Genomic DNA, 14830 nt, shown 5'->3' on the forward strand with positions numbered 1-14830 from the left:
AAAATGCTAACAGAACGTAATTGAAAGTGAGGATTTTTATGAATTGTATGCAAGTTGTCAGTGTTGGTATTGTATCACCTAAAACAGCATTAATGTGTTATTCTTTTAATCCAACATGTTGTGGGAACCCTAGAATTACCAGATGAGGCAGAACAGATATAATGGCATTTTGCACAACTGGATGGAAGTTCAAGGAGTTTGTTTGTATCCCAGTACCTTTAGTAAGTACTGTCAAAAAGTACAACATTTAGGACCATTTGTGTGTGACTGCATTTGCAGTTGTGGGTTTTATAGCAGAGAAAGTAAGTGGAAAAAGGGTTTCATTCTCAATGTGCGCTAGCTGCATTATAAGAGGGACTTAGATCGATTGGGCCTTGGTAAACTAGTGTTAGAGGATGCTGGGTAGACAAAAAAATAGACATAAATGTGTGTGTATATATATAGATAGATATACAGTATATATATGTGCTATCCCACAGCACCAGCACTCAGATCATTATTTTGCAGGTGGTGCACAATCAAAGTTGCATTGATAGTGTAGAGAGGATCAGCACTCAGTGTTGTAGATGAAGATAATACTTTTTATTCAAGTGATTTTAGGGACCAAAACGTCGGATTAAGATGTAAAATCACTTGAATAAAAACTATTTTATATATATATATATATATATATATATATATATATATATATATATATATAGATAGATAGATAGATAGATAGATAGATAGATAGATAGATAGATAGATAGATAGATAAATGTATGTAGAGGTATGGGATTCGGAAACCAGTTATCCTGCAAGCTCTGCATTACAGGACATAGACTGCATTTTAATCAAATAATTTACATTTTTAAAAAAACTATTTCCTTTTCTCTGTAATAATAAAACAGTACCTTGTGCTTGATCCCAACTAAGATATAATTAATCCATATTGGAGGCAAAACAATCCCTTTCGGCTTATTTAATGTTTAAATGATTTTTAGCAAAGTAGGGAAAGATCCCTTATCCAGAAAAAGTCCCAAGCATTCTGGATAACAGGTTACATACCTGTATTGCCAATATTTTCTTAGATATAAAAAATTCTCACCTTGCAAATATTCCAAACATGATAAATCCATCATGTGAAGCCAAAGGAAATTATTTTGTGTTTCATATGATCCAGCTCTTGATCAGCTTGAAGTGCAGAAATATAATATATATATATATATATATATATATATATATATATATATATATATATATATATATAGTGAAAAAGGATTGCGGCACTCGCAGTTCACTGTTAAAGTAAAACCACAGAAAACTAGACTGAGTTACACCCAGTTTTTCTGTAGTTTAAGTTTCTGTAATAACATTGCTAGATTTTAGACTTAATAGCAATTATGTAACATGCTAACTTCAAAGATATCACTATTTTATTTTTACATTCAGCTTGAAACTAGGGATGCACCAAATCCAGGATTCGGTTCAGGGTTCTGCTTAGATTCTGCCTTTTTCAGCAGGATTCGGATTCAGCCTAATCCAAGTGCCTGGCAGAACCGAATTTGAAAAATTATTTGACTTTTCACCACATAAACAATTAATTCAACTTTTTGTTGGTTTTTTTTTACACTTTCCCCTTCATTTCTCTCATTTCCATATGCAAATTAGGGTTTGAATTCAGTTTGGCATTCGCACAAATCTTATTTTGGGATTTGGCCGAATCCTAAAATAGTGGATTTGGTGCATCCCTACTTGAAACAAAACTCGACATGTTCTATACTTAATGCTGGTAACAGGCCCATGTCCTGTTTTCATTGTAACTGTATTCAGCACAAGAGGAGAAATTAAAATTTAAACAGCACTAACTTCCCTGCAATACTTTCTTAGGCAACTGGGTCACCTGGGGATAGCAGCAGATGGAGTATACCAGGCAAAGCAGTCACGGGCATGTGGCCAAAATGATGTGGACGTTAGAGAACAGAAACATGTTCCAAAGTTAAAGTATTAGTGATTAACTGAAAGTCCAGATTGCAGTCTGTTCCCTTGATTTACTTTATGATACTAGGTGTCTTATAACTTTAATCTACATTATTTTCTTATTCCTACATAAAGTAGTGGTTTCTGAGAGGAAGAAGGTAATAAACATATGTGGAAATTTCCATTACTTCATTTGTCTGCAAATGAAAAAATCCAGCTAATAAAGATACACACCTATGTTTAACAAAAGCCCAACAGGCAAGCTATGTTTTAAAGAGTGTTTATTGTTTAAAATAAACCACAGTACGGACTCTTAAGTTGGCCATAGACGCAAAGATCCGATCGTACGAATCAACGTATGATCGGACTTTCCCATCTCCCGACCCTCCACTAACCATTCAGATCAAAGTCTTTACCATTCCGATCAATAAGAACAGATCACCCAATGTTCTGCCCCTGACAGCAATCGTACGATACTTATGTCTGACAACACTAGTGACAGTCTCCCTCTGAAAATAGTACGATCGGCAATACACGCAGAGATATTATCGGCAGGCGACAGAAATTTTCTAACCTGTCCGATCGACCAAACGACCGATCTCCGGCGGACGAAAAATTACGGGACTCTCCACACATGGTCCGAAAATCGGATCTTTGCGTCTATGGCCAGCTTTACAGTGTGTATTCTTTCCCTTTAGATTAACTTTTTGGGAAACTTTTGTCAATATATTATAACATTTATCTCTTTTCAGCTGTATAGATGTAATGATTTAGATTTATTCATTTTATTGCAGTTGCAAAATTTGAAAAAAAAATAGGGTGAATATGGGTTATAAGCCTGATTCTAACCATCTTCATTGAGGCTGGGTGACAAAAGTGGTATATATGTGATATAGAACTTAAGCACTAGCTACATCCATGTTCATTACTTTTGTTGGGAAAAGGCAGGACAGGTGAGTGCCCATGAAATGACTGCTCACCACCATCAAGAATCATAGGGTCTAATATTATTAGGTTTTGATTGTCTGGGCCCCCGATCAAGGCACTTACAACAAATAAAATGAGCACCAATGAAAAAATGGCTAGTGCAAGCACAACCACACCCTTGATCCATCCCATTATGACAAAACCCTGCCTACAATACATAAAAAACCGGCCCACTATAGCTGCAAGCCCCACCTTTACAACCTGGAAATTACAATTTTAAGGCCCCTAACTTCAGTACCTCTACCAAGAGGCTCAAAATGACATGCTGCATTCTGACATTGTGGCCCTGTTCTTCTAAATAATATATAGTGGAGGCCATAGATGACAGATTAGGAAGTTAAACACTGTTTGAGTATTTCTTTTGACTCAAGCCAGAGAGTGTCTGTCGGGCTGTAAGCGATACTATAGAGAGGAAGGTGGGGAAGGTCCTTCAGGCAGGAACTGGTAAAGTGCAGACAGGAGCCAAGAAGGGGTGACGAAGGTACAGTAAAAGAACAGGCGGGAAGTTAAAGTTGACAATACACCACCAGGGAAGCTAAATAAAATAAAATAGAGTTGTTATATTGCCCTACACATGATCCCAGTGTATAGTTTATGTGCCATATGTTAGGAAATGTAGGGGGGAAGCTGGTCTCCCCCAAACATTTTTATGCTCTTTTGCAGCCTATCACCCTGAAAAAAGCAAAAGACGCTAGCGTTTTTTGGGACTTTCAACAAAATTTTGAGGAAGTCCTATCTACTCTATTGCACTTTGTCTGGTCTGAGGTGGCGAAGGCAAGTCTGGCGCAAGAGGTAACGTTCAGTAAAATCCACATCTTAGTGAATTTACGCAGTTATCGCCCTTCACCAGAGCGCAAATTTGCCTGGTGATTGACTGCGAATGAGCTCCAGCATCAGTCTCTTTTGCTAGCTTAGTTACGCCTGCGCCCATCAGTAAATCGGTGAAGCACCGACGTGACGTCACGCTGGCAAATTTTCGCCAGCATTAGTCACTTCGCCCGATAATGCTAAATCGTTAAAAAAAGTGTAAATGACATATGTTTAACAGTTACAACTTGTAAACACTTTAAATATGAAAAAACACCAGCTGTTTGTGTGTTCTTCCATTCCAGTATCCTGGTGAGACGATTGTGCCCCTTTGCTCGTCCAGAACCGTTAGCTTTGCTCCTCTCTCAAAGAAGACCTGGCAGCATCCAATTAGCCGAGAGCTCCTCCCAAGGTGAAAGGCAGCGGTTATAGGCGGAAGTGAGAGCCAAGACCAGGGAGTTTAGCTTGGGTTCTGGATTTAGGGTGCCGATTCGTGACAGGGTTATTTATCAAAGTCAGAATTTATCTCAATATTTTATGCTACATACTCCAATCAAATCCGCTCAGGTTTTTTTACGCTTATTTATTAAATTTTCCCGAAAATTTGCTTAGCGGGAAAAAAAATCTGATTTTCACAATCTTTTCGGATTTTTTAATCCGAATTTAACGTTTTTTTGGAATTTTTACCGAAAACTTCGGGGTATTGCACAAAAACCGAGCACATCAAAAAAATCATCGGGAATTTTCTCATTGACTTATATGCAACCTCGACAGGTCTGAGATGCCGGATTTTCAGATTAAGACTTTTCCATCCTCAGGATTTCATAAATTCCACAATAATTCGTGATTTTTTTAAAAGTCTGATTTCATAAAAATAAATCACAAATTTTTTTGTGATTTTTGCATTCGGAGTTTAGTAAATAACACCCATAGATAATCTTGTGATAGATTATAAATCCTTTGGTGCAGGGACCTCATTCCAACTGTATATTGAAATACTTAAAGAGATTCTGTTTTGGTGCAGTTTCTATTTCTCAATTACATTGTTTACATTGCAAATAATTCAATCTACAATATAAAATTTCATTCCTGAACCAGCAAGTGTATTTTTTTTTCAATTTATTATATTGGGGTGTATGCAGCCATCTCAGGTCATTTTGCCTGGTCATGTGCTTTTCATAAATAACCAGCACTTTAGGATGGAACTGCTTTCTGGCAGGCTGTTGTTTCCTCTACTCAATGTAGCTGAATGTGTCACAGTGGAACCTGTATTTTTACTTTTGAGTGCTGCTCTTAAGCTCCCCATAGACGCGACGATTCTTCTTGTCGAACGAACGATTTTAGGGAAGCCCGAAATTATCGTGTAGTTAGTGGGATTCGAACGATCGTACATCTTACGATTTTTCGGCCGACATCTGTCAGGAAATTGATCGGCCAGGTCAAAAAATCTTTGTCCCAGTACAATCTATCTATGTTTGCAGGGCCAAGCAGGCAGCTCCCCTTTGTTTTCCTGGCAAATTTGTATTTTTAGATGATGGTAAATTCGTACTCACGATCAGGATCTGATCTTTTAAAAATCTCAACATCTATGGCCAGCTTATACAGTATCTACCAGGAAGCTGTTATCTTGTGTTAGGGAACTGTTATCCGTTTACCTTTCCACTGTTCTTAACCATGCCCCTGTTTGTGTGTATGCCTTTGTAAAGCACTGCATACATCTGTGCATAAATCAGCATTAATTCACACTAACGATTCAATCACTAGATAAACAGATCTAGTAAATAGATACAGCTCATGCTAAGAAGTCTGTTTAGTATAGGGTGGTAACTTCCAATTGGCAGAGAGATGAGCTGGGTTATATTAATGATATTCTGGAATGCCAGGTGCATGTTCTATAAACAGTCACAAGGATGGGGCTGCTAGTGAGAACTGCAACAAATACATCTCTAATATGAATATCTTTTTTGGAGATCACCTTGAAAACATATTTTACTGGCTTCAGATTTTCTACAGTCATTGCACCAGATACAGTATTTGTAGTATACATACCACAATGAGTGGATTTCATTTTTATGCATTCTTTACAATTATATTTATCAAACAAAATAGTAAACTATAATGGCATACTGTAAAGCACTCCGGATTTATGTGAAAAATAATGTTATTGAATATGTGTACTAAGAATACATCCTTAGGTACCAGAATTCTAGTGCAACCAAAGCCTTGTGTTTATCTGTAGGCTAAACAAATACGCAGAATATGTAATATACAGACTGATCTCAACTTGAAAAGAAAGAAGCTGATAATCATAGTAGATAGCAGTATAAGTTATTTATAGACACACATCAGTTCCAGCTATGAGACATATCATAAAAGCATAATATGCCAGGAAATGATACAAATAGTCATGAAATGTAAAAAAAAAAACCAGAAAATTCCCTCTATATTTCATGTGATTATGGTGGTCAGTCTGTGTATAGAAAACACATATTTTTTTAAAACATTCTACTGGTACAATTGTATCAGTTGCAGGTATAGTTAAATAATTCCCATGAAATAAATAACAAAACTGACCACAGTAGTAAACAAAATGTGTTTTACAATATGATCTCCCAGGATGCTATCTGCTGTAGTTATTCATGTAGTTATGTAGTATATTCATTTTATTACTTAAATAATAACTCACACAATGCATGCTTTTTACAAGTACAAAAGGGCACTTTTCCTTAGTGTTTGCATGTAGGGTTACCACATCAAAGCTACACTTTGGAGCAGATTTATTAAGGGTTGAATATTAAATTTGTATTCGATTTTTTTTGTGTCAAAATTCACACATTTGAATTTTAATCCCCAATTTGAATGTAATCACACCTCAGCCATGGAAATAGTTCTTGTATGAATATTTGCCACTTAAAAACTGCTGAGGTCATGTACAAGTCAATGGCAGAGGTCTGTTGAACCAATTGAATATGTTAATAGCCTTCCTTACAATCAAGTTTTTGTTCAGTGGGAAAAGTCGATTCGTATTTAAATTTGATTTGAATTTTCGGGTCGGGCCTATTCGATCAAATTTTAGACGTTCAAATGTTGTCTTGAATATCCTCCCATTTAAGTTGTGAGTACATTAGAATTTATTAGGGTTTTAAAAAATTTGACCTTTGATAAATCTGCCCATTTATGGTAAAAACATCCAGACACCTGTCTGTCTAATACCCACACCTAGGGTTTTAATATGATGTTACTCTGCTTGGACCACTTGAAGTTGAAATGTTGTTGCTGGAATTTTCTTCAGTTGGGTGATTAGGCCTGGTTTGCACTTGGGGGTCCGTTTACTGAAATGCGGTAAATTTGAATTTAAGTTTCCACATGTTATTGCTGCAAATATTTTTCTGCCAGAATATTCGCAGTTTACTAAACACCGATGTGCTCAGAAGTCATTGCAATCACTTGTGGTAACTACGTTAACAAACCAGCTTACGTTAGCGGAGTTGCGAATTTTCTGGTAAAAAAATAAAGTTTGCGAATATTTATACAATAAAATAGTCTTGTTTTATGGGGTTTATTATGGCATGATTCATGGCCAGATATGTATCTTCAAAACTGCTAAACTTTATAGATATTATAAAGAAAACAGATTTTACCCAATCAAACGTATGCTTCATATTAATCCACATTTCAATACATCCAGTCACAAGACTTGCCCCCTGCCAATAGAATCATATAAATAAAATTCATAAACAAGTTTTACCAATAAATCTGTGTTCATCATATAAATGTAGTTTCATCTAGGCTGATGAAGACTTTGGTCCCTCCTAGCCATAATAAATAGTCTTTCAGCTGAAAAAGCTGAAAGAATAACCCAAAACATCTTTGATTATACTGTCACTTCTCTCTTCTTCTCTCAGGAATGGCAACAGGAACAGAATAATGGGTAAAACAAGTGTTATGGAATATTTCCTGTCCCCTTGAGAATTTTCTGGCGAAAAAATGAATTACCAACACTATATAGATGGCGGTAAAATTTTGTCAATATTCCGGCGTTAATTTTGTCTTTCTTATATTTCGCTGTTTAGTAAACCAGGCATTAATGTGTACGTAGCGTTATTTTCAGCAAATGCTATAACTGGCGAAAACATATTCCTGTGCAAGAAAATTTGCAAATTTATATTAGTATACTGGCGAAAACATATTCAGCGAAAAATTTGTCTATATTTTGTGCGCATACTTTTACCGCACTTTAGTAAACGGACCCCTTAGTTGGGTTTAGGTCAGGGCTATGTGCAGGCCACTCATCAATTAATAGATCAAGATTAATATTTCCCTACCTCAAACCTGTTCAAATGCCCTAGAGGTCAAGGGGAAATATTTTCAACACTTAAGCAAGCTTGAGTGTAACCTATTTAAAAATTTTAATAAATCCTGAAGGTGTGATTGCAAGAAAAGACAAATATGTTTTGCTACGATTCTGCAGGTTTTTTCGCCCCTGAAAATTAAAAAACTGAATAAATATGACGCTAAGAAGTCAGCTGAATCCCCATCCCAAAATGAATCCTGGATTCAGTGCATTCTTTATTTATACAGTATGCATGCTTTCAAATCTAAAATAATTTTAGTAAATGCATTTATAGTGTACAATATTTGAAGTTTGGTATGGCTTATCTTTAAGCACACGCTTGTCATATATGCCACACAACAAAGTGTGTGTGTGTATAAATATATATATATATATATATATATATATATATATATATATATATATATATATATATTTTATGTATGTACCCTGTTAGCTTCTTCCAAACTTAAAAAGTATAAAGCCCCCACAATAAGAAATTAAGAATAACTGGTGATTGTTTTGTTTTTCAGTTACCTTTAGACCCAAAGGGAATTATCAGCGTGAACAAAGACGTTATAAAATACTATTATTCAAAGGTGTTAAGACACCAGAACACAGCAGTATGCAAATGTGCCCTTTCTCTGTTGCCATGGAAACAGATGTACATTCTATACAAACATCGGTGTTTACCCACATCCTTTTATAGGCTTTTAGAGCTGATAAGAAAACAGCATCAACTGGGCCAAAAAAGGGACATGCTATGCATACTGCTCTTGTTTCTAATGTACTAACTAAAAAGGTTCTTAATTGAGTTTGATCAGGAGGGGTAAAGTTATTAGTCAAATTTAGTTATTTTTTAAAATAATTTACCATGGGTCAGTGATGCTGATATACACTGAAGGGTTGAAATCAATACGTAGTTGTCTTAACATTTTCTAAATAAATGATTTGCACTCAGGAAGTATATGGGCAAACAAGTACTTTTTTTAATGAAAAATAAATCTATCACCAATATATATTTAAAAATGTGTACCGTTATTATAATAAACCTGACTATATGCAGTGAAATGCCCCCTTCGTTTTACTTGCTCTGACTGCTGTGGATAGGAAACTTCAGATGGTCCCTAACTGCTCTGCAGGGAAACAATCATACTTTCAAATGGCAGGGGGGAGCATGTGCATAGTCTTGGTCTACAGGGTACTGTTTTATTATTACAGAGGAAAAGGAAATCATTTTTTAAAATAGGAATTTTTGTGTTTAAAATGGAGTCTATAGGAGATGGCTGTCCCGTAATTCAGTGCTTTCTGTATTATGGGTTTCCGGATAATGGATCCCATACCTGTATTGCATCATTTGTTCCAATAAAGTAATAGTTTACAGTGTAGTATCTCAGCATTATCAATGCAGGCCTATTTACCTGCTGTAGCTGTGTCAGAAATATGCTTTGGTATGTATGCTGCCCAAAATAAATAGAAGAAATGCTCCTTTCTTGGCCTGCTATTATGGCATAAGTCTCATGATTTTACAACCTAGTGTTTTAGTGCTGTCCAGTGAAACACATAAAGCAGATGTCAGCCTATATATAAATAGAAATGGGACTTGGTTTCCTAATGGCTGATATAAGTCAGAGGAGAAATGCAGCTCCTTCTGGCAAGGCCACGTCTCAAGCAGATCAGTAACACATACTTTTGAGGTTTACATAAGAGCTGCCAGACCAGCTGTAGACCTTAGTACATTCTTGCTTTTATTCATAAAAGGTATGGTATGCAGACTCTCCCATCACTTCTCTGCAGTTTGTTCAGATAGGGTTTGACTTCTGGGGGAGGAAATCTGGTTCACAATTGTCACTGTTGCGTACTACTTAGGTATGTGCGGTGGTCTTTTTTTCCTGTTCTGTTTTCCATCTAGCTGTGCTTTTTTTCCCTGCTTTCTATTCAACTGAGGTTACGTCATTTTTCTATAGTCTTGCACACAACCACTTCATAATTGCTCATTGCATTTAAAGAGCAATTATATCATTAAATGACCATGTTCTGTATTATCATTATTTATTTATATAGAACTGATATATTCTGCAGTGCTTTACAGAGGCTGCACATCATTCACATCAGTACTTGCCCTAGTGGATCTTGCAATCTATGGTACCTATAGCTTTCTCACACATGTTGGTTAACTTTATCAGCGGCCAAATAACATTCATGTATATATGTAGAATATGGGATTAAACTAGGATGCCAGGGGTAAACCCACACAGATACGAGGGAGAACACAAAAATCTTTTGAGCCATCATTGCAAGGAAGCAATGTTAATCAATGTACAGTACCACCATGCTGCTTTGTATGATTGTCTATAGACACAGGTATAGGACCTGTTATCCAAAATGCTCAGGACCTGGGGTTTTCTGGATAAAGGATCTTCATACCTTAAGCCTACTAGAAAACCATTTAAACATTAAATAAAATGAATAGGCTTGTTGTACCTCGAATAAGGATAAATTATATCACAGTTTGGATTATGTACAAGGTACTGTTTTATTATAACAGAGAAAAAGGAAATCATTTTAAATGTTTGGATTATTTGGATAAAATGGAGTCTACGGGAGATGGCTTTACCGTAATTTAGAGCTTTCTGAATGACAGGTTTTAGGATAACAAATTCCATACCCGTATATCTACAACTTAAAATAAACATATCACTCAGTTCTAGAATGCATAAATAATAATTTCATAACTGGTTGTTTCATCTGTGTGGGTTTTTTTCTCTATGCAGCACCGATCATTACAATAAAAACAACAGGAAAAAAACCCAGCATAGTTGGGTCTGTATTGCGGCTAAAATGAATAAATTTAATCTAAAATGACAAGATGTGCAACATGTTCCAGCAGCTCAGCTGGAGCTACTTCAGATAACTCGCCTGGTTGCTTTCTACTTTTCAGCCATTTATAAAATCTCTTTTATTATTCTTCCCATATTAATGACAGTATAAGAAATTCAATAAAATCGAGCAAAAAGCCTAATTGTACGATTTTTTTCAGACTTTTCTCCCAAATCGCTAGATTTTTCCGGATTATCGGGCTAAACCAAGTACAGACTATGATATCTTCAAATTGGGATATGTTACAGGGCAACCCTTTTGAAATAGAAAAATAACAAAAGTGGTATAAAGGTGATACCTTTATTGGCTAACTAATATAATCATAGCAAGCTTTCAGAACATTTTAGTTCCTTTTTCAAGCAGATTACACTGAAGCTGTGGTGTTCTCTGGTATATATACAACATTCAGCTCATAGGTCAAATGACCAACAAAAGGAATATCAATCTATATGTAAGGTGTCAAAGTCATTTACGAGGGGATCTGCAAGAGATAAGCAGATAAGGTACAAGATCTTGTACCTTATCTGCTTATCTCTTGCAGATCCCCCTACATTTTTTCAATTTGCATATTTTACCTGCAAATTGAGATAGGGACATCTGCCATTGAGTTATACATGACCTAGACAGGTTTGAGATGCCCGGTTTTTGGATTTGGGCTTTATGCAGCCCCGGGTATAATAATCTAGTTTTACCCCTAAATATATTAAAAAATTATTTAAACATCAGTTAATCCAATTGGATTGGATTGCCTCAAATAAGGAATTATTATATCTTAGTTAGAATTGAGAACACTGGGGCTGTAACTTTAAGGGCCAACAAATGGGCCTGCAGCAGGGGGTTTGGGGACCTGTAGACCAACCCGGATTTGTGGATTGGCCACAAAGGCCCAGGCCTAGGGTGGCAGGATTTTAGGGGGCAGCATGCTGCCCAACCACAGCCACATTGATTCGGAAGCACTGGGGATGCACAGGAGATATGATATTTATTTTAAATTTCCCTTGTTCCATCCTCAATGCACTGCACCCAATTATGAAAACTGATATGTGCATTAATGAAGGGGAGGTGATGGGGGCGATGAATGGCAGCAGGCCTAGGGGCGCCCACAATGTAAATCCAGCCCTGCCTGTAGACCATGGCCATCAGGGAGGGAGGAAGACAGTGGTCCTGGGTTGGCGAGGTGCATGAGAGCCGGTACCTGCAAGCAGAGGAAGGAAAACATTTGCACTAGGCAAATTAAAAAAAAACATTCTGTTTTTGCCTTTCAGAACCATGTAATTCACAAAAATGATAAAACTAAATCGAACTGTAAAACTTAGTCCTGTCTAATGTATTTGAGAAACCCACAATCCCAGTTGCTTTTGGTCTGGAATCCAAAACTACATTTTGCCATGCTGCACATTCTATGCATAATGTTCTCAGTCTGAGAAGAACTGGAAGCATAGCATTCAATATTTGACAGTATGTATTTTTTTCCATAAAAGGGCATGGGTAATTTGAGAAGATAGTTTAAACCTTTACAATCACATAACTAGATGATAAAGGACACTGTTAGACAGGAAATGGTTGTATAGATAAGAACTGTGTAGGGTGATTAAACGTTCCTGTAATGGAGGACAGCTTCAATAGGTAGGGAGGAGTGAAGTTTAAAATAAAAAGAAAACAATATTACTCCTTAGAGAAGTACATGAAGATACAATGTATGACAATAAATTAATATTGGTAAAAAAATAAATAGTATCACAGTGAAAGGAAGAAGAAGAGTAGAGGGAAACTCCCAGACCTGAGCATCAATGACTTAAAGGTACAGAGCACGACACTCAGTGGCACAATGGCTGAGGATGCATAAATGATGCATGAAGAGTGAGGAGTGTGCAAATGGATACCAATAGGCCATTCACAACTATACATCTCCCACCACCGAATTTGCCATTGTGTACAACACTTTGTACTCCATACAAGAGCTGAAGATAGCAAGGCAGGTGCATTGTGGCTAGCAAAAATATTTGTGCAAGGTTTTTGCTCTCCAGCCCCCCCCCCCCACGCCCGTTGTTTATATACCAGGAGAAAAAGATTGCATGTAATATGTGTCCAGGTTCCTTCTTTTTTTATTAACATAGTGTAGAAAATATCAGATGTTCTCTGACACCTCTGATTAATAATACAATTTTCTACTAGTGTGTGGTGTGCTCTGAGTAAGTGTGTTTAATTCTGCTCCGTGCCACTAGATGGCAATTCCAAGCAGGTTTTACTTTTTAGGCGCTCTACAGTCCCCAGAGGCCACTGCATTCTCTTCTGAAGGAGGTTCAGTTGTTAATCCAGGAAACAAATTCTTTTTGCAAATTTAGCACACAGTGTACTCACATCCCCTCCTTACATGCCACTGTAAGCACATGGTACAAATGTGCCAATATCACTGGGGTTATGGGGAGTGCAACAGGAAAGCAAAACTATGTCACAACCATACTTTTATTTTTCACAACATGTTTGATGTCCCAAGGATCCAAAAGATAGCAATATTTAAAGAAACATTACTTCTTGTTGTACATATATCATTGCTTTATATTGTACGTGTCCTCTATACTACAAATCACTGATATCTAAATATGGTTAATCTACTTTTACTGCCCATAATAAAAATATATCAGTCATATGCAGCAAAAACTTCAAAGCAAAAGGAACCTCATTGTGTGTGGTGCCCTACCCTCCATGACCCCATCCTGTATTCATTTACACACATGCTTGCTTATCACTTCACAGACATACCTAGTTTAACTACTTCACAGAAATGATTAATGAAATACTTTGCCGCTGCTCCTATGCAGCATGTATAAACATCTCCCTGGTGGATCCATAGCCACCTCTGCTGAAACTGGTTACTGCAGATAAATACACATAAATCATGAACAAGTGAATCTTGTAAATAAGTACACAGAGGATGATTTGTAACTGTCATGCAGAACCACAGTTTACAAAATCCTTGGCTCTAGTGCAAACATGTCAGTCATTATGGGGATACAACTTTAAGGAGCCCTGATATTGCTTGTACTTTAAAAACAACATTTACTGAGGTTTACAATGTCACAGGGAGGCTCAAATGTTATTACAAGTATGGGATCCATTATCTAGAAACCTGTTGTCCAGAAAGTTCCAAATTACAGAATGAGTGTCTGTGATAGACTCAATTATATTCAAATAATCCACATTTAAAAAAAAATGTAATGATAAAAACAGTAGCTTGTACTTGATCCAAACTAAGATATACCCACATATCTCTTTACTACCGGGGGGTGACGTCAGCAAGATGGCTGCACGTACCTAAAGCATGATGGGAGCAAGCCAGGGCTCGAGCGTGGACTAGAGCTTTCCAGTAGCCGAATGGAGCATTCCTAGACTATAAGATTTACCTGGAGTGAGCCGAGGAGGGGATGTGGAGGTGGGCAGTGGGCAGAGGCAAAGAGGAGCGGACGAGGCAGCGGGAGAAGGCAAGTGTTCCTCGGAGTCCTGGAGCCTCTGCAAGTCCTATGCGATCCCGCGAGAGGGGAGGAGGAGATCCGCGTGCAGCCCTGCACACAGCGCCTGTCAGCTGTGCGGCGCGGAAAAGGGAGGAGAGAGTGCAGGGAGAGGAGCGCCCTCACTACCTGGCTGAACGCCGAAGAGTGGCGGCTCTCTCACGCCTGCAAGCCAAGTAAGCGGGGCGGAGGGCTCTCACAGGCGGTTCTCACACGCCTGCAAGCCAAGTAAGCGGGGCGGAGGGCTCACAGGGGTCCAGACAGCCGGCACCGCAGGTCCCGCTAGACATTTTGGTGGGGACACCTGAAGTAGAATTAAGCCTATAGAGATACAATACAAGCAGAGAAGATTGAG

Source organism: Xenopus laevis, chromosome 5L (assembly GCF_017654675.1).
Source record: "Xenopus laevis strain J_2021 chromosome 5L, Xenopus_laevis_v10.1, whole genome shotgun sequence".
NCBI lineage: Eukaryota > Metazoa > Chordata > Amphibia > Anura > Pipidae > Xenopus > Xenopus laevis.